Source organism: Gossypium raimondii, chromosome 6 (assembly GCF_025698545.1).
Source record: "Gossypium raimondii isolate GPD5lz chromosome 6, ASM2569854v1, whole genome shotgun sequence".
Classification (NCBI taxonomy): domain Eukaryota; kingdom Viridiplantae; phylum Streptophyta; class Magnoliopsida; order Malvales; family Malvaceae; genus Gossypium; species Gossypium raimondii.
Window position 1 is genome coordinate 26,494,611 of NC_068570.1, and position 20,500 is coordinate 26,515,110.

The 20,500-nt window shown below is 35.4% G+C and overlaps 1 non-coding gene across 1 annotated transcript; it reads right to left on the minus strand.

Annotated features, from left to right (window-relative positions):
- Positions 1-1,085: 1,085 nt before the first annotated feature.
- Positions 1,086-1,192, minus strand: LOC128042163 (small nucleolar RNA R71). The gene has a single exon (XR_008197369.1). It is a non-coding gene; the product is annotated as a small nucleolar RNA R71 (small nucleolar RNA).
- Positions 1,193-20,500: the final 19,308 nt, after the last annotated feature.

Below are 20,500 nucleotides of genomic sequence, written 5' to 3' on the forward strand. Positions count from 1 at the left end.
GTAAAGTAGATATGATTTTGCCAAGGCATTATTGATAGTAAGGTTTGATTCTGGGTAATCCCAAACTTTCCAAATCAACATCACTCCATCCTTATGCTTTGTCGTAGTAATTTTTTTACAGCATATTTAGTTGTTTATTTCTTTACTTACAATCTATTTGGATAATCACTATTGCTATTGCCATTATATTTCTACTTTCACTGTTACCATAGCATTTGCAATTATTCATTAATTCCACGTATTGCTTACGTCATTACTCCACTGATTGCAACTGCATATTTTAATTGATTTTTCCATAACATTAATCGCATGTTTATAATAACTTGATCATTTTTGTGCCTCAAACCAATCCTTGTGGGAACGATACTCACTCATCACTTTATTACTTTATCCAACGTGTATACTTGCACAATTCACATACCATTTCTCACGCGACAAGTTTTTGGCGTTGTTGCCAGGGATTGATAATTTGGCGAAATTTGGTTTGGTTATTTTACTTAGTAGTTTTATTTAACTTAGTGTATTTACTCTTTTTACAAGTTTCCCATTGGTGCATGGCAATAGGCATTCCTACTAACACAAAATACCTTTTTGATTCAGAGATTGACAAAACCTTGTGGAGTAGAAAAGAATTGAGAAAAATGGATGGAAATAGGAATGATCTTAATGGCAATTCAATTGATCGCAATGAAAATCCTCCCATTAGATGTGTGGTGGATGAATGAGATAGGCCAATTAGAGAGCATTTCACCCCAGTGTTGGATGATTTGAATCCAGGGATAGTCAGACCAACCATACAAGCTCAACAATTCAAGTTGAAACCTGTAATGTTACAAACCGCAGGATAGTTTAGTGGACTCCGCACTGAAGACCCACGATTACATTTAAGACTCTTTCTAAAAGTATGTGACTCATTCAATCATCAGGATGTTCCTGAAAATGCTCTGTGACTTAAGCGATTCTCATATTTTTTAAGAGATCGTATGAGAGCATGGCTAAATTCTTTTCCATCGGGAACAGTGGCATCATGGAATGATCTTTGCTAGAAATTCTTGCTACGATATAAACCGACTATTATAAATGCTAAGTTGAGAAATGATATTATATTTTTTCAACAATTGGAGGATGAAACACTATATGAAGCTTGGGAACAATTTAAGGACTTAAATCGAAAATGTTCGATGCATAAATTCTAACACTGGACTCAAATGAAGATGTTTTATAATGGGTTGAATGTGCACACAAGAATGGTAGTTGATGCATCTGCCAATGGTACTTTGTTGGACAAAACTTAAAATGAAGCATATGAGATTTTGGAAAAGATTGCCAACAATGATTATCATTATCCGACCACAAGAATTGGGATGGGTAAGAGAGTTGTTGGTTCTATTGAGCTTGATGCAATTACTTCGTTAACAACCCAAGAATCTTTTTTAGCTAATATGATTAAAATTATGAAAAATCCAATTGTAGTCCATGAGGTGAAATCAACAGACTTGTCATGTGTTTATTGCATGAAAACTCATGTGTTTGACAAATGCCTATCAAACCTAGCGTCAATATATTACATGGGTAATTCTAATCGAAATAGAAATCCATATTCCAACACCTACAATTCAGGGTGGAAGTAGCATTCGAATTTCAGTTGGGGCAATCAAGGTGCAGGGAATTTTAACAATGTCATTAGATAGAATATCAATAATGCACCGCCTGGTTATAATCATCTTATGCCATGGCAAAATGCTCAACAAGTTCAGGTATCATTTTCTAATTCTATTGAAGACTTGTTAAAGGAATGTATGGCCAAGAATGAAGCTGTAATAAAAAAGCTAGGTTGTATCTCTCTAACCACTTGAAAATCAAGTGGGGAAAATTATGAATGCTCTAAATTCAAGGCCACAAGGAGCACCGCCGAGTGATACTGAGAATTCAAGAACACAAGGCAAGGAGCATTGCAAAGCAATCATCCTTAGAAGCAGAACTCAGTTGAGTGATGTTGTTCACGATGTCATGACAAAAGAGGACAATGCAAGTAACAATCAAGTACAGATCCCAGGATTATCTAAAAAGCATACAACACCTAAAAATGATAATGCTGTGGCAGAACCAAATCAGGCTGTCGAAATAAATGTCACAACAAAACAATATTAGCAACCTGAAGGATGACTGCCTCTACCTTTTCCACAACGATTCCATAAATGCAAACAAGATGACCAGTTTAAAAAATTTGTAGAGGTTTCGAAGCAACTCCATATTAATATACCACTAATCGAAGTCTTGGAGCAAATGCCTAGTTGCATAAAATTTATGAAAATATATTGTCAAGGAAGTACAGACTAAGAGACATTGAAACTGTTGCTCTCACTAAATGTGTTTTAATAAAATACCTCCAAAGTTGAAGGACCTAGAGAGTTTCACTATCCCATGTTCAATTGGAAATCATTATGTAGAAAAAACATTATGTGATCTAGGTGCAAGTATAAATATAGTGCCTATGTCTAGTTTTAGGAAGCTAGGATTGCGAAAGCGAGACCTACCATAGTGACGTTGCAATTGGTTGACCGATCTTACGTTCATTTGAAAGGTAAAATTGAAGATGTATTGGTAAGGGTGGATAAATTTATTTTTACTATAGATTTTCTTATTTTAGAATGTGAAGCTGAGCATGATGTACCAATTATTCTTGAAAGATTGTTTCTTGCTATTAGCAAAAACCTAATTGATGTACAAAAAGGAGAGCTAACCATGAGACTGAATGATCAGCAGGTTACTTTCAATGTGTTTAATGCATTAAAATCCATAGGTGAGAATGAGGAATGTCGCACCATTGGCTTGATAGAAGTAGTAGTGGATGAATTTGTAAAATTTTGCTACGAAAATTCTGATAGTGAAGACAATTTGATAGAGCAAGGTGATACAACAAGCTTTGAAGAGCTTGGTGAATTTATGGAAGCCAAGTATATAATGGGAAATTTGATTCCCTAAATTTGATAGAACAATCTTAAACCATCTGTAGAGGAATATCCCGTTCTAGAGTTAAAGCCACTGCCACAACATTTGAAATATGTGTATTTGGGAAATAACAGTACTTTGCCAGTTGTAATTTCTGCTAAATTAATACCTGAGCAAGAGGACAAGTTGTTAGAAGTGTTACAACGATATAAAAGAGCACTTGGTTGGACCCTTTCCAATATAAGGGGATTAGCCCTACATGGTGTATGCACAAAATTTTATTGGAAGATTGCCATAGAAAATCCATTGAACAACAAAGACGACTGAATCCAATTATGAAGGAAGTTGTCAAAAAGGAAATTATCAAGTGGCTTGATGCTGGCATTATTTACCCAATTTTCGGTAGCTCGTGGGTAAGTCCTATTCAATGTGTACCCAAGAAAGGGTGTGTCACGGTAGTAAGTAATGGCAACAATGAGCTCATACCGGCTCGTACTGTTACGAGATGAAGAGTGTGTAGGGACTACCGTAGGCTTAACAATGGAACTAGGAAGGATAATTTCCCTTTGCCGTTCATTGATCAAATGCTGAACAGATTGGCTGATAAGGCTTTTTATTGCTTCTTAAATGGTTATTTAGGATATAATCAAATTTCCATAGCACCTGAAGATCAAGAGAAGACAACTTTCACGTGTCCATATGGCAGTTTCGCATTTAGGCGGATGCCATTCGGGTTATACAATGCCCCAACAATTTTCTAATGCTACATGATGGACATATTTTCAGACATGGTGGAAAACTTCCTTGAAGTTTTTGTAGATGAGTTCTCTGTGTTCTGAAATGATTTTGAAGATTGCTTAAGAAATTTAGAGATAGTTTAATGTTGTTGTGAAGAAACGAATCTAGTATTAAATTCGGAGAAATGCCATTTCATGGTCCGTAAAGGCTTTGTCCTTGGACATAGGGTGTCACAGTGAGGGATTAAAGTGGACAAGGAAAAGATAGAAGTGATCGAAAAATTTCCACCACCAACCAATGTTAAGGGTATTAGAATTTTCTTAGGACATGCAGGATTTTACAAAAGATTTATCCACAATTTTTCAAAAATCTCTAAACCCTTGTGTACGATACCTGAACAAAATAAGCTTTTTAGTTTTGATGATCAATGTTTGCAGGCTTGTGACGAGCTTAAGAAGCGACTTGTAACAACATCGACTGTGGTTGCTCCAGAATGGACATTGCCCTTTGAACTCATGTGTGACTCCAGTGATTATGCTGTGGAAGTAATTGTGGGTCAAAAGAGAAACAATGTAATACATACAATATATTATGCTAGTAGAATGTTAATATAGATGCAACTAAATTAAACCACCACGGAGAAGGAATTCTAGCAGTGCTCTTTGCATTCGACAAATTTTGTTCTTATTTAGTGGGAACAAAGGTCAATGTCTACACAGATCACTCGACTATCAAGTACTTGGTACGAAAAAAAGATGCCAATTTGAGATTGATTAGATGGATACTCTTATTACAAGAGTTTGATTTGGAAATTAGAGATCGGAAGGGAACCGAGAATCAAGTGGTTGATCATTTGTCAAGAATAGAATCGAGGAATGAAGATGGGAGCATGAAATATATTAAGGAAGAATTCCTAGATGAAAAATTGCTCAATGCCAAGGCATTGCCTTGGTACGCTGATATATTAAACTTCTTACTAAGTGGTGTAATGCCACCTGACTTCGATGCTCAAAGAAAACAAAAATTTCTTCATGATGCCAAACAGTAATATTGGGATAAACCATTCCTATTCAAGCATTGTGTAGATCAAATAATTTGGAAGTGTGTCCCTAACGAAGAGATGCATAGTGTCTTACAACATTGTCACTTAGCCCTATATGGAGGACATTTTGGAGGGATGAAAGTAACTGCCAAGGTACTCCAGTCAGGATTCTATTGGCTGAGTTTATTTAATGATGCTTATGAATTCTATAAGTCATATGACCGTTTTCAGAGAATAGGAAATGTTTCTATGAGAAATGAAATGTCGTTGTAAGGTGTATTTGTAACACCCCAAATTTTGGGCCTAGAAGAAATATGTTTTGAACAAGGGAACAGTTAGGAGACTGCACATAAATATTTAGTTGTGTAAGGAAGTGACATAAATGAATGTCTGCTTCAGTGGTTAAGTGATTTAGGAGTGTTTAGAAGTGTTTGAGAAGTCAGGGGTTCAAGCCTTGGCTTATGCAAAATTTTAATTTTTACTCTTAAATGAATCTGGCCACTGACATATAAGCCTTATAAATAATAGTGATTGTTTTATGACAAAAAAAGAGCTTGTGGTCTAGTGGCAAGGTGGCGTGTTGTGTAACTGTGATGTTTGAGGTTCAAGTCTTGGGTTGTGCAATGGAGTATTTATTTTGCTGCTTGAGCTGTGTAGGTAGTGGAGTTGGATTGAAACACAGCTAAGGGGAGTTTGAGTAGAATTTGAATGGAGTTGTTGGGGGAGTTGAGGAGAAATTGGTGGAATAATTCAATGAGGGATAAGGGGAGAGATTTTAGGAGAAAATCAAGGGAAATGGGGGAGAGGAGAAGTGTGGCGAAAATGGACTTTGGTACTCAGGAAATTTGGCTAGAGGGTTATACTATACAGTTTGGTATACTTTTCATTTTCAGTTCTGTAGTGTTTCCTCTTTTTGCTTTTTGGTACCGAATTTTTGCTAAGGTTTCGACTGCCTCTCGGGTTTTCTTTTGCTGCTTTTCCTTTTATCTTTTATCTTTTTCTTTGTTTTGGCCGAATAGTATTTTGGGTTCCCTCCTCTACTGAATTCTTCTTGTTTTCAATCATTTATTGGCTTTTTATTCTCCATTATTTTCTTTTTCTCTTTCTTTTCTCTTCCTCAATCTGTGCTCACTTGGCCGAATATCCACTTGTCTTTCAATCGGTTTACCCTTGCCAGGCTATTTCTCCTTTTACCTTCTAGCCGAATATCACCCTTTCATTGTATCATTCTCTACACTGATCTTTTCTCCGCTGCTTCTTGCTATTCTAGTGCTGCAAGTGTTTCTGACTATCGGTAAAGTGTTTATACTCTCCACTTTTGATTAAACCTGTTCTTTTATCTTCTTCTTCTTAAAACTGAATACTTTTCTTTTTATTCTCTGATTACCGACTGTTGATTCGTTCCTATTAAGGTGTTACTCGTTGTGGTTTTAGGGTTTCCTTTGAGGAGTGGTGGATTGTAAGTGGTTTAAAGTAGTCGCAACCCTTCTTCTGAACGTTCAAACAAGGTAATATGCTACCTCAGTTTTGGGGTTTAATCCGTATGCCGACTATGTTCCTTTAGGATATCGTTCAAGTTTTGAGGCCACTCATATGGCCTAACTTAGTTATTGAGATAATTTTTTGTGGTGCAGATAATTGATAAGTGTGTGACCACTTTTGGTTGGCGGTCTTGGAGGAGTAAAGTTGCTCTCTTTCAAGCATTGGATTAAGTGTCAATAAGAGGGTGTTTTACCCTAATGATTAAAGGATTGACTTTGGGTCATGATTGAATCTATGTTGGTGTACGTGGAGATTTGCGCTCTTCTCGTAAACAGGTGTGTAAACACCCCATTCAACTGTAGAATGGGAAAAAGCGGAAAAGCCAAAAATACGGCGTTTGAGACCACACAGGCACACGATCGCTCGTGTGGCAAGCCCAACCCATGAACCATGGGTGTTTAATGGTAGAGGCCTCCGTGAGCATTATCATGGGCTTAGGCCGTAATGGGCCACGTTGGGCCGAAATGGGCCGTGTGGGCTCAGTGGGCTCATGGGCCCCACACGGATGAAATCCACGATGTGAGGCAAATACTGGACTGAGCTTTGTAGATCTCATAATCGATGTGAAATCTGGGCTGAACAGGCCGCACGAGCGTGTGGGCCCACTTGGGCCAAGTAATGGGCCTTAGGCCTATTTACACTGTGATGACCATTTAGGATGCCTAAGTAGCTCGAGGCGACTGCGGATGTTTCGAGAGGCCGATATATGAATCGAGCTCCGAAATACCCCTATAGGTTAAAATGATTGAAATACCCCTATAGGGTAAAATGACCAAAATACCCCCCATTGGGTAAAATGACCGAAATACCCCCATAGGGTAAAATGACCGAAATACCCCAATAGGGTAAAATGACTGTTATACCCCTAAGAGATGAAAGAATGTTATGGCCTTATTTATGTATGACTGATTTGCTTTATGATATGTATGACTATGATTGAGCATGACATTTTGCATACACGTATGAGATTATGTCATGACATATTGCATGGGGATGGGTTGTTATATTTGGAGGAAGTTTACCGTACTGATAAGGTTGCATGGGTTGCCCAAGACGACTATGGACCTACTGATGGCTATATGTCATTTATCTTACTGGCAGCTTTGCTGCAATACTGTTTAGTGCCGCAACCAGTGCTAATCTTGGTGTGTCTGGCTAGGTGGCTCGATTTTATCTCCACATGGTCTGTTTGGCGGGACTGAGTGGTGTGTTGGCTGGATTGGGATGGGTTGCATTATTGCACTGTATTGATACTGTAATGGGTTAAGGCCCACACTGTTATTGTATTGGGCCAAGGCCCACACTGTACTGCTACTGAATAGGGCTCAGGCCTAGACTGTTACTACATGTTGTATACTGATCGACTGATAGGGGATTACACACTGAGTTTTCGTGAACTCACCCTCTCCTTTTTACCCTGTAGGTAATCCTCAGTCATAGGCGATTCGGTGCATCAAGGGACTCGGAGGTGGCCAGACAACTGCCGTTGTTTTATATTTGTTTTTATTTAAATTTAAAATTTATGTTGGGTTTTATTTATGTAATAAGGCCATTTATGTTTGTTTAAATTTTTAATTGGGCTTTTTCTTACTTATTTTAAACTTCTAGTTTAGGAGAAGACGAATTTTCAAAATAATTACTGTTTTCAAAGACATGAAATTTAAACATTAGAGTTTTCAAAAGCTTCTGCGATTTTAGATCAACCTTTTATATCAATTGCAGATAACAAGGCAAACTTTTTGACTAGATGATTTGTTAAATAATAATAAAGGGGTTTTTAAACCTAGAAGCAAATTTTTACCAACAAGTCCTATTTTCGAAAGACACTTTGATGTGGCACGCCAGATTCGACCATAACGTCTAGGCCGAGTTTGGGGTGTTACAATATTGGAGATTAAACTATTTTATGTATGAGGAATAGACTTTATGGGTCCATTTTAACCATCCGTAGGCTAGATATACATACTTTTGGTAGTAGATTATGTTTCTAAGTGGGTAGAATGATGCTAAGTCGGTTTTGAAATTTTTGCATAAGAACATTTTGCCATGATTTGGTACACCGAGAGGAATTATCAGTGACGAGGGATCCTATTTTGATTGCAAAATGATGGCCAATGCCTTACGTAGGTATGGGGTGAAACATAGAATTGCACGGCATATCACCCTCAGACGAATGACCAAGTTGAAGTTTCTAATAGAGAAATTAAACAAATTCTAGAAAAAGTGGTGAATCCATCTCGAAAGGACTGGTTTACTAGATTGGATGAAGCTCTATGTGGATATTGAACTGCATTTAAAAAACCACTAGGGATGTCACCTTTTAAACTTGTTTATGGTAAACCATGTCATTTACTTGTTGAACTACAGCATAAGGCGTTTTGGGCAATTAAAAAGCTGAACATGGATTGGGCTACTGCTGGTAGCAAGATATTGCTAGAATTGAATGAGATAAAGGAGTTTTTGACACAAGCATATGAGAATATTTTTTTATAAGGAAATGACCAAGCATTGACATGACGCCGTAATTTTACCAAGGCAATTTGAACTTGGACAGTAGGTATTATTGTTTAATTCCAAGCTCAAATTATTTCCTGGTAAGTTAAAATCTGATGGTCAGGACCTTTTGAAGTAATTTAAGTGTATCAACATGGTGCTGTTGTTGTTAAAGACCTAAGAATAAGGGCTATATTCAAGGTTAATGAACAACGCTTGAAGCATTATTGAGGTGCTCTTATAGACCGTGACAAGCAAAGAATTAGCCTTCGTGATGTTTGAATTTTTTTAGTCAATAAATAGTTTTTCCATTTTATTTCCTATTATTATTATTAATACAATTTCATTTCTATTATTATTATTATGAACAAGAGCAGCATAAAAAAAAGCAGGACTTGTTAAGTGTAAGAAAAGCAACAGTTTGTCGCGGCATTACAAAGCAACAGTTTGTTGCGGCATTACAAAGAAATGTTATGCCATGAAAAACTGAATGATGAGGTGTTAATAAAGTTGACCTGTTAGAAAATTCCAAAGGAAAGATTTTTTACATAGTGCATATAGTGAAAGTTGGGAAATGCAAAGTATGAAGCCCACAATGTAGGGCTTCATTATTTCAGTTCCCCTCCAAAAGTCTTGTCAACTTTTAACCTTTCCTCCACATCATAACCCTTCTCCCTCACGTTTCCTATTCCCTAAAAACTATCATCATTATCCCTTTTTATTTTCTCCAACTAGTTCACGTCTCCCACTTCTCACAAAGTTCACATTTTCACAGTCCTCTCGTCTTCGACTTCTTTGCTATTTCATTTTTTACTCTATTATTTTTCTTTTTCTATTTCCCTAACCTTTTCTTCATGTCGAGTGTAAGAAGTACTTCTAAAGTAGTAGAATCTTCGCACGCTGGTGCCTCACAATGACAGATATTCTTCAATGCTGTTGTTGTATTCTATTCTACAAGGAAGACTGAATCTTACGCCATCTATGCATAACACAACTATTTCGAAAGAAAGAATGTTGCTGTTGCATTCTATTCTATAAGGAAGACAAATAAATATAGGGATAATTATCTTTCAAGAGGTCCATAGGTGTGCTAATAAAAATGCCGGAAGTTTGAATTTTCCTTCCCTTATTTCTACCCTATGTAAGGCGAAAAATGTGCCTTTAGATGATGTTGAGGACGTTACACTCAATAAGGGTGGGATAACACGAACAATTTTTGCCAAGCTACGAGGAACTGAGTTTGCTGCAACATCGTAGAACAGTCAAGCTTCCCCTACCATACGTATTGCCACGACAGCATCTCCTGCCTCTCATGAGCAGAAAATCTTGACTTCTTTAAAATAGTTAGAACAAAGGTTGCCTCTGTTTGAGGTGCAACAATGCCAGATGATGGAAGAGTTGGAACAAAGAAATGAACGTCAGGCTAGGTACTGGTCATATGTGAAATATAGGGATTTGCCATAATGAAAATCACTTCAAAAATTTTTTTTGAGAGGATATTTTGTCATGGCATAATAACTATTGAAATACTGCTTTGTCTATAAGAAGTACAATTTTTCTTTATGATGTTCTATGATGAGCTTAAAATTTTTTAATATACCTAGGATAGGGTGAAGCTAGCTTAGGCTAAGTTGCTTAGAAATTGATTTCTAAAAGTGGGATGTCCTATACTCTGTGTTTTTCTTGGTTTTTCGAAATATAGTATCTTTTTAATGCCCTTAGGGATTTTTGGAACCAAACATTAGTACATTGCCACGACATTCTGTTTAAATAAATATGCACTCCAATGCTTAGAGTTGCTAAGTAAGTCAACATAACTTTGTTTGCTCCATTGTGCTATTGATTAGAAAGGAGGACTTAAGTAAAAGTGTGTGGTATAACTTTAAGGGGCATTCTATTGTAGCAAAGGACTAAGTAGTGAATGAGGTGCTTGTTTGCTCCATCCATCTTTTTAGTGAAAAGCCTTAGCTTCATAAGTGACTTTTGGTTTAAATTGTAACATGTTTGAGTACTCGGTAATCTATTGTATGCTCCATTTTGATTTTCAAGTCAAAGAATGTTGTGACATGATAAACCCCCTAATAATATTTTACTTTACTATTTTAAAAAATATATAATAAATATATGAATAATTGTGATATGGACTTAAAGGAAGTGACTTCTGTTTAGGTAACAAATGAACTAAGTAAATAAAAAAGATATATGCTATAGGATGAAAGAGAGAATTCATGGGTACTTAGGAAATTTTGTTTTTAGGAATAATTTTTTGCACTGCCTTTGCTGAACAAACCTTTGACAATTGAATTATTTTTAGGAAAAGAGAAGATTGTTGAGAATAGAGGTATAAATTATTTTTTTAATAGCTAGGCAGTACAAAAAAGTATATTTTTCCAAGGCAAGATGGGTGCATTCATTCATTTAGGTGTATTTTGATTGAGGATAAGAAATAACTCAGGTTTGGAGGTGTGATAACTCTTGAAAAGAGTTATATTTGATGCCTTTAGACCTAAATAGTTGCGTGTACTCAAGTACATTTTGTTGCATTTTAGGACATTTTAGTTAGCAGTTTTAATATTGCATTAGGACTTAGACTGTGTGGGAATTGGGTGATTTTAATCATTTGTGGTGGAGTTTTTGTGTTGGTGTGGCAGGAACATGTTTATGAATGAGGAAATAAATGAGTGAAGTTGTGTCAGGGCAAAGTGAAGACAGTTTGCCAGCACAGATGCTGTGGCAATGTCGGGAAGACCAAGTCAACATTTTTCACGCAACAGTTCAAATTCAAATTCAAAATTGTACCAGATAAAGCCCTCTAAAAGAGGAGAGTATAATAATGAGCTGTTAGCCGACCCTAGCCTAATCTATCTATAAAAACTGATGAAGGAGATCTCACAAAGGGGAAAGAAAAAGTGAGAGAGTTCCTTAGGCATGAATAAGGGTTTGGTTGTGCAAGGGATAGGAAGTCGAAGGCAGTCCTTCTCAACCATCACAAGGAGGCTGTGTTGCCGAAGTGTGGACTGGGCAAGCGCAAGATGCTTCACAAATTTCTTCCATTATTTCCTTCGAAATATTGAATTGTAGTAGTTGAACACGATGTCAGATAATATTTTGGTTTGGAATTTTAATTCCCAGTGCATGAGCTAAATCTCATAGGGTTGGGATTACTTTCGATAAACCCTTAACTATTTTATAAATGCCGTATATATCTCATTTAATTTTCTATTTAATTTGATTTTTCTTAGTTCTTAATTAAATTGCAATGATCTCTAGACATAGAAGGTTGTTCCCATGCTAAAAACTGAGTCTAATTTCGAAAGGGTTGGATTGGTTGGATTAAAGTTAAATGAAATGAGGAAGTATTCGATTGACACTTGTAGTCAACTCTAGACATAGAGTTAGGATCATATAGAAGGAATCCATGCAAGATATCTAAGAAGCCTATAGACACGGGCAAGGGAACTTGAGGTTTTATTCTCGCGAGAGGCAGGCTATTTTAGAACTCTTCTATGCAGTAAGGTAGATATGATTTTGCCAAGGCATTATTGACAATAAGGTTCGATTCTGAGTAATCCCAACCTTTTCGAATCAACATCACTCCATCCTTATTCTTTGTCATAGTAAGTTTTTCACAGCATAGTTGTTTATTTCTTTGTTTACAGTCTATTTGGATAATCACTCTTGTTATTGCCATTACATTTCTACTTTCATTGTTGCCTTAGCATTTCCAATTACTCATTAATTTCACGTATTGCTTACATCATTACTCCTATCATTGATTTTGTCATAACATTAATTGTAATTTTTATAATAACTTGACCACTTTTGTGCCTCAAACTGATCCTCGTGAGAACGATACTCTCTCATCACTTTATTACTTGATCTGACGTGTATACTTCCACAATTTGCATATCATTTCACACGCGACACAAACTCATACATATTCATATTTCAATACTTTTCATATTTATTTGGCATGTTCAAAATTTCCTCAATAATCATATAATTTTAGTAAAAGGAAATAGTGTTCCAACTTTCAAATTACCATTAATATGGTATCTATCAATATCTTTCAATTTCACATACTTTACGAATTTCATTGTGCATAAATAGCTACCTCATGAATATACATCATAGCGAATATTTCATGCATTTAATTCATGCATAAACCTAATATCTCAATAATTCATACCATTCAATCAAACATTCTCATATCATATAATACAATTATGCAAGATAATCTCAATCACACATTCATACTGTCCAACTAGCAATTTTGCCAACATATCAATCTTTTAAGGTTCGAAACGTACCTAGTGAGGCCATTCAAAAAACTGATATTTTGACTATTATGCCAATCCAATCAACAAGCTAATTTATCAAATATATCATGAAATTTATCATTATCAAACAAATTTACGAGTTTAGGACCCACACCTTATTTCTCGCTTCCTCGTAGCATATTAGCGAATCTTCCAATTTTCCTTAATAAATTCTTATATGTACACTGCTTTGATGTGTATCATATGTGCGGTTTGTTTTTGGCTTTACGGTTGATTTGGGATGTTGGGGTCAACACGCTTCCCAAATTGTGAGTTTCAAATGACCAATCGATCAAGAATGTTTTTCCACAAGCTAATGGAGATGGGAGGCAATGGCACTTTCTTGGCAAGGTTGGAGTTGATCTTGGAGATTCAAGATGTCAATTTTGGGCTGTTCTAATTGAAGAAAAATGGCAACAACATAGGGATGAAGATGATGCTCAGTTTTGAAGACAAAAGAAAGAAAAATCAAGAGTGAATGATGGTGATAGGTGTAACGACAACAATGGTGGTAGGAGAAAAGAAAGAGAAAAAAAATGAAGATCAAGAGAGGGAGAAGAGGTTAGGGATGACTAAGGTAGGAGAAAAAATAGTTAAAGATTGATTATTTTGAGTAAAAAATGTATTTATACCTAGGTTTACTAGGCTTGGACGATAACACATTAAAAAAACAAGGGAATTTTGCAAAAAATAACTTATTTTGCAAGAGATGGGACTTGAACTTGGGACCTCCAACTAACTTTCATGCTTCCACATTTAATAACCAACCATTAGGCCAATTCCTTATTTTTGATATATTTCTACATTTTTATTGAGCTAAATTTTGGGATGTTACAGTACTCGCCTCCCTTAGGTACGATCCTTCGAGTACTTATCTACTTCGTTGTAACTATATTACAACCTAACCTGTATACTTGCAGACATCCCCTTGATTCCATATCTTTTAGTTGCAGTATTCACACTTTAGACGTTGGTATGTTCAGAGGCGGTTAAGTTTTTGGCGCCATTTTCGGAGAGGCAACGCTACTAAATTGATTTTAATTTTTACGTTCTAAGAGAATAATTACGGAATTAATAAATTATAGAGACAAATTTTAATTTCACTAACATCTTTTATTTTATTTTTGGTTTCAGTATATGACTCGTAGTAAGGGAACACCTATCACACCTCAAAATAGGGCCTAGGAGTTTTAGGGGTATTTTAGGAATTTTAGCCTTTGAGTGTTTGAAATTTTATGACATGGTTTATTGACAATGTTTCTTACTATGATTTTTAGAAAATTAAATCAATTTCTGAAAATGAGTTTGAAATACCTTTAAGTTTGAAAATAGGTCTAATTTGTAAAAGAGTCAAAATTGTGAGTTTTTAAGAGGCAATTAAACCAAATTTTAAAAATCAACCTAAAATCATCCCCCACTTATAAGTTTCACGTTAGTCTCTTCCCCAATATTGTGTATTGTCGTCCCTTGTTTGAAGTAGCCTCTCCCAATTGATTTTGATTCCTAAACTCTATTCCTTTGATTTCTATCAACCTCCTAATCAGAAACCTCCATTAAATACCAAGAAAAAAACCAAAAATCACCATAGTTTTCTCTATTGTCATGCTTTCAGATTTTTTGGGTTTTTAATCAAACACTTGGATTTTCATCATCTAAGGTAACCATTCATCTTTATATGAGTTTTTAATGTTACCTAGTCTTTTAAATGGAATTTTTAGCCATTAAATCGCCTGTTTTGAATAAAGCTGAAAATTGGGTCGTTAATGGTGGATTTTGGGATTTTGCATAAAATGTGATTTCAAAGTGTTTTTCAACTTCTTTTAACATGAGTATAAGGTTTCTAAACTTACTTTGAAGTCTCGTTAAAGATTTCTTGAGTTTTAATAAATTTTTAGATAATAGCCATAAAACATGTTGAAAAAGTCAATACTATGAATTGAGTATTTGTTGTATTTTAAAGGTTGAGAATTAGTTGTAGGTGAATTATAAGATGAACGTAATTGGTTTTAGGCGAAAATATTGAGTATAGACCGAGATATTTGAGTTTTAAGCTGGCTATGTTAAATGTTTTGGTTACATGAGAACTCAATTTAGAATTATATTTTGTATGCTTGTAATGAGTCATTGACTGAATTTTGGATGTATTGTTGTGTGAATTTGTTGTGTTGAAGTTTCAGATTCGATAGAACCTTCTACGGGTAGAGATAAAGGCAAGGAAAAACTAGTTTAAGCTTTCAGCTTTTTGACGAAAGCATAATTGGTGAGTATTTGGAATAATTAATTGTAGACATGATTCAATGCATTATTTTGGAATTTAGTAGTATCCTAAACCCCTAGTCTAAATTTTGAGTATAAGCTTTCTCATACCTATGTTAGCTTGTGAATAAAGTGTTTATGTCTTTGTGAATATGAGAATTGAGATGAGATACTATAACATGTGATATGTCGTTATGGTAATTGTTGTGAAAGTGCAAATATGTACATGTTAGGTATATGCTAAATGTTAGTGATAGGATTTTGCTAAAGATGCAAGTATGCAGTGATAGTGCATAAATAATCGATAAGTGATATGTGTTTGATTTCAGATATTTTGGCTTTATGATCTTGAAACCATTAGATATGGTTGACATGCCATATGATTGTGATTACTCATCTATATGTACAGTGATTTTAGGTGTTGAGGCCTTGGGACGTGTTGGAAGGAAAAAGGAATGTGAGCTAAGCTCCATTCAATGGGACATGTGAGGGGAAATAAGGAGAGTGTTAGCTCTATGCTTCACTTTTCAGACATGTTTAACTCTATGAGTTTATGTTTGGTGTGTTGGAGATCCGTGTATCTGATGAGTAATGATATAGATCAGTTCTATGTTTTATAGCTCAAGTTCCAAATTATCTTAAATTATGAATATTTGTGTATTGTGATATGTGTTTATATGACGTGTGACCATTATGCAATTTACCTATAAACCTATTTTTGAATATTGTGATATATTCTTGAATGTTAGGTGATTATATGTGTAATAGGATATATGCTTAAAAGTGAATATGTTTACCATGTAAAAGAACTAATAATAATGCACGAGTAAGTATATTATGACACTAAAGTTGGAACTGTTAAGGTTATGCTATATGGTTGTTTCGTTAATGTTTGATGAACTATTTGCATGGTAGTTGTTCTAAGCATTCACTGAGCTTGTTAAGCTCACTCACTCCCTTCTTTAACCATTGCAGATTAGTTGTGTGTCAGTGTGAGCGTGTGGTTTCATAGAGGTGATCCAAGCAAGTCTATTTATTATTTTCGTAGGAGTCCTGTATTTATTTATGTTTTGGGGAATGAGGCAATACGGTAGACTCGTTATAGCCCTATTGATTTCTAAACGTTATGCTTGTTTTTGGTTCAATTTATAAGGATTATATGTTATTTTGATGCTTTGGTTCATGAACATGAGAATGGATTGATGTTACTTGCTCGAACACGATTTTGCAATATTGAACAGTTAATTAGGCCGTTGAATGATTATTTGTCGAAGTAATTGATGTATGATGTTTAGAAAATAAAATGGAATGGATTAATTGAATAAGTATGCTACATTTATCGAAAATCGAGTCTTAAAATAGATACCTCCATGTTTTGAAATGTGCAGGAAGTCGAAATAGAGATCTGGTATCGATACCCTTACTTGAGTATCGATACCCGGGGTTAAAGTATCAATATTTCACGACAAGTACCAATAATTTTTGAGTATTTGATTTTTAAACGAGAAACATAATGCAAGTTTGGTATCATTTTTTCAGGTGGTATTGATGTCACTAAAAGAAAATACCCATACGTTAGTGTTAGTATCAGTACCTACAGACCTGGTTTTAGAATTTTGCTAAATAGACCTTATGCATGTTTTAATATGTTTATAAGACTATTTAATGTAAGTTTAGCATGTGATAATGATAACTAGCTAGTATGATTGACTTACGACTAAAGCGAATAGCAAATTGATGGATGTTTCATTGGAATGAAATTTTACTTGTTGGTTATGACATGAGATGGTGGTGTGACATCTTGATATTCGGGCTTGGCGACCAGGCCGAGTATAGGGTGTTCAAACACCTATAAAGCTAGCTACTGATTTTGAGTGTCTAATTTGCCAAAATCATCGATAGCAACAACAACAACAATAGATGTGGAATCAACCACATGCTACAGGCAATCTACCACACGATAATCCGCTTCTGACGAGATTAACAATAATAACCCACATAACCTACCACCACCATCGTAATTACCATCAAAATGTACGTGTAACAAAAAAACCCTAAGGGACTATGCGCTGCTGAATTTGGAGATGGTTCAAGGAAGAATCACAAGGCCAACCATCATGACTGACAATTTTGAAATAAAACTGGCCATGATCTAGATGATCCAAAACAATTTGTATTTTAAAGGCATAATGAAGGAGGACCCAAATCAACATTTAAAATGGTTCCTTCAACTTTGTGATACATTTAAATACAATGAGGTCACTGATGACGTTATTTGTCTTCGGTTGTTCCCTTTCTCCTTAATCGATAACACCTTTTCTGTGTTAGATTTACAAGCACTAGGAGCCATCACAACATGGGATGAACTTGCAAGAAAAATTCTACAAGTTTTTCCCTATTAGTAAGATAGTCCAATTGATGAGAGAGATTGCAACGTTCAAATAGTTAGAAAGAGAGAGCTTTCACAAAGATTGGGAGCATTTTAAAATTTTGATACAGATATGCCCACATCATGGACTACGCGAGTTGCTAAGGCTGCTAATGTTCTACAACGGGTTGGATGTGCACACACATTCAGGACTACATGGAGTCGTAGGAGGAGCTTTAATAAACTGAACATACGAAGATGCTCATGTGTTGAAAGAAAACATGGAGATGAATTCCTACCAATGGCCAACCGAACGCTATACATATGGCTAGAAGGCATCTAAGGTAAAAGTTGCCTAGGAGGATGATAGATACCAACAAATAATGGATAGACACAACTGCATAGATTCTTCATGAAGTGCGTCATCCATATATGGTGGGGGAAAACCATTCTTTCATTACATTAATAATCCAACTAAGGATGTCAACTACGTTGAAATTAAGGGTGAGAACCTTTATTCAAACACTTATAATCCTAGTTGGAGAGATCACCCAAACCTGAGATGGGGCAAAAATCAAGGAAGAGGTAACAGTGCACAACGAATAAAAAATACTAATTATCAACCTCCTTATTTACAAAAGCCTTAGGAAATGGTCAACCCAAAAGACCATATTTTATGTGGTCAACCTTTGGATCAGATCAAAGGGGAGATACCGTCAATGAGGACTGAAGTAAAACATGTGCAATTTGAGTTTACTAACACTATGAAAACATTGACTAAGCTGAAAGATCAAATGGGTCAATTGATGAGCATGATGGGAGACATCAAAAGACAAATTGGCACTGGAATCCTTAGTAACATAGAAAATAGTCCTCAGAAAGATGGGAAGGAGCATGTGAAAATAATCACCCTTCGTTTGGGCAAAGTAATGAGTAGCCTGGAAAAATCAATTCACAAGGAGAATAAAGAGGATTCTAAAGATCTTCAAGAAAATCCCCAAGAAATTGAGACTGACCCGTAGCTGAGTCTGAGGACGAGCCAATCAAGGAACCTACACTGACAAGGGTACCATTCCTTTCATGGGTATAAGAGAAACTAAGATAGGATGAGGTAGAATTTGTAAGTTTTTTAAACTTATTTAAATCCCTGAATGTTAACTTGTCTCTAATTGATTTAATTGAAAAAGTTCCTAAATACACCAAATATTTAAAGTAAATTACGTCTAGGCATAGGGAAATAAAAATAGGAGAGCAAGTTAACGTAAGCACCTCATGTAGTGTGATCCCCAAAACTAAAAGACCCAGGAAGTTTTACAATTCCTATAGAGATAGGGGATAGATTTAATGCCCTTATCTATATATGAAAAACTAGAGTTAGGGGAGCTTAAAAATACTTAGATTACACTACAGTTAGCTGATAGGTCTTCATTACTACCGAAAGGAGTACTTGAAGATGTGTTGGTCAAAGTGAGGAGCTTTATTATCCCGACTGATTTTACTATCCTAGATTTTGAAGAGGACCATGAGGTATCAATTCTATTAGGTAGATTGTTTTTAGCAATATCCAGGTCCGCCATTGACTTTGAAAATAATGAATTAACAACGAGGATTAATGGTGAGACAATAATTTTTAAATGTGGGTACTAGTAGAATGAGATAAATAAGGACAAATTAGGGAAGTAATCTCTTGAAATATCTATAAAAATCAATAATTACCCTGAGCCAGAGGAAGTGTTCTCCGCAATTAGCGTAGGTAGAAAAAACAAGTTCAAAGATTGGGACAAGCGGAGGATGGTGGAGTGGCACGATTGATACTAGACAAACACTGATAGACATGAAACATGAAGAGCATCCATGAGCATATTGATTGAGCTAACGGATGAACACGACATCAATGCTTAACATCCTTAAACTAAACTTTAACTTTATATATATATATATTTTAACTAAGTGGTAGTTTAGACTGTAATACTTATTAAATTTTTGTTTAAATAGAAACCAATACACTCCAAAAAGAGGAAGTTTGAGCGAAAACAAAGTTAGTGTTGCAACACGGGTACCCTCGTATTGTGACACCTTTTCTAGAATTGAAGGAATCGAGAAAATCATCTCGATGTTGTGACACAACACCCTTGTGTCACAACATAAAGGATAATTTACCTAGGTTTTCAAAATTTTAGAGTGTTTAGCGACATCGACATCTTGTCAAGGGTGTCGCGACACAGAATCCCTTTGTCGTGACATCGCTACAATTTTTTGTAGGGTCGACCTGACCTAATTACCTAATCCACTAATTTTAACTTAATTTAACCTAACTTTTAACCTTAAAACACCTCATATTAAAAACCCAACAACACTTTTAAAAACATCCAAACTTCTTTTATCTTTAAAACTTTCCCACATCCTTCAAAATCTTTTAAACCCTCATAAAACCTAAACCCCTCTTTTACTTTTCTTTATTGCTTTGTTACAAACTTCTTCTTTTAATATGGTTTGGTGTAAAAAAAATGGGAAACAATCACAACAAAGGAGTTCTTTGAGGAATCTTGAAGAAATTGATTGAGGTTAAGAGTTCCAAACTCCATATTTTACTTTTCCATTGCTTTTGAAATACAATTGTTGAATTTATTAGTTTTTCTAAGTTTTAATATCGAATATGCCTCCTAAGAAGAGAAGAAAAATTTTTGAATCCTTTAAAATTTTGAAACCCCAATGCCGGAAAGTGTTTTCTTAAATTATAGGGAAAAACATTTATTCAGGAACGGGGATTTGAACAGTCAATGGTTCTCT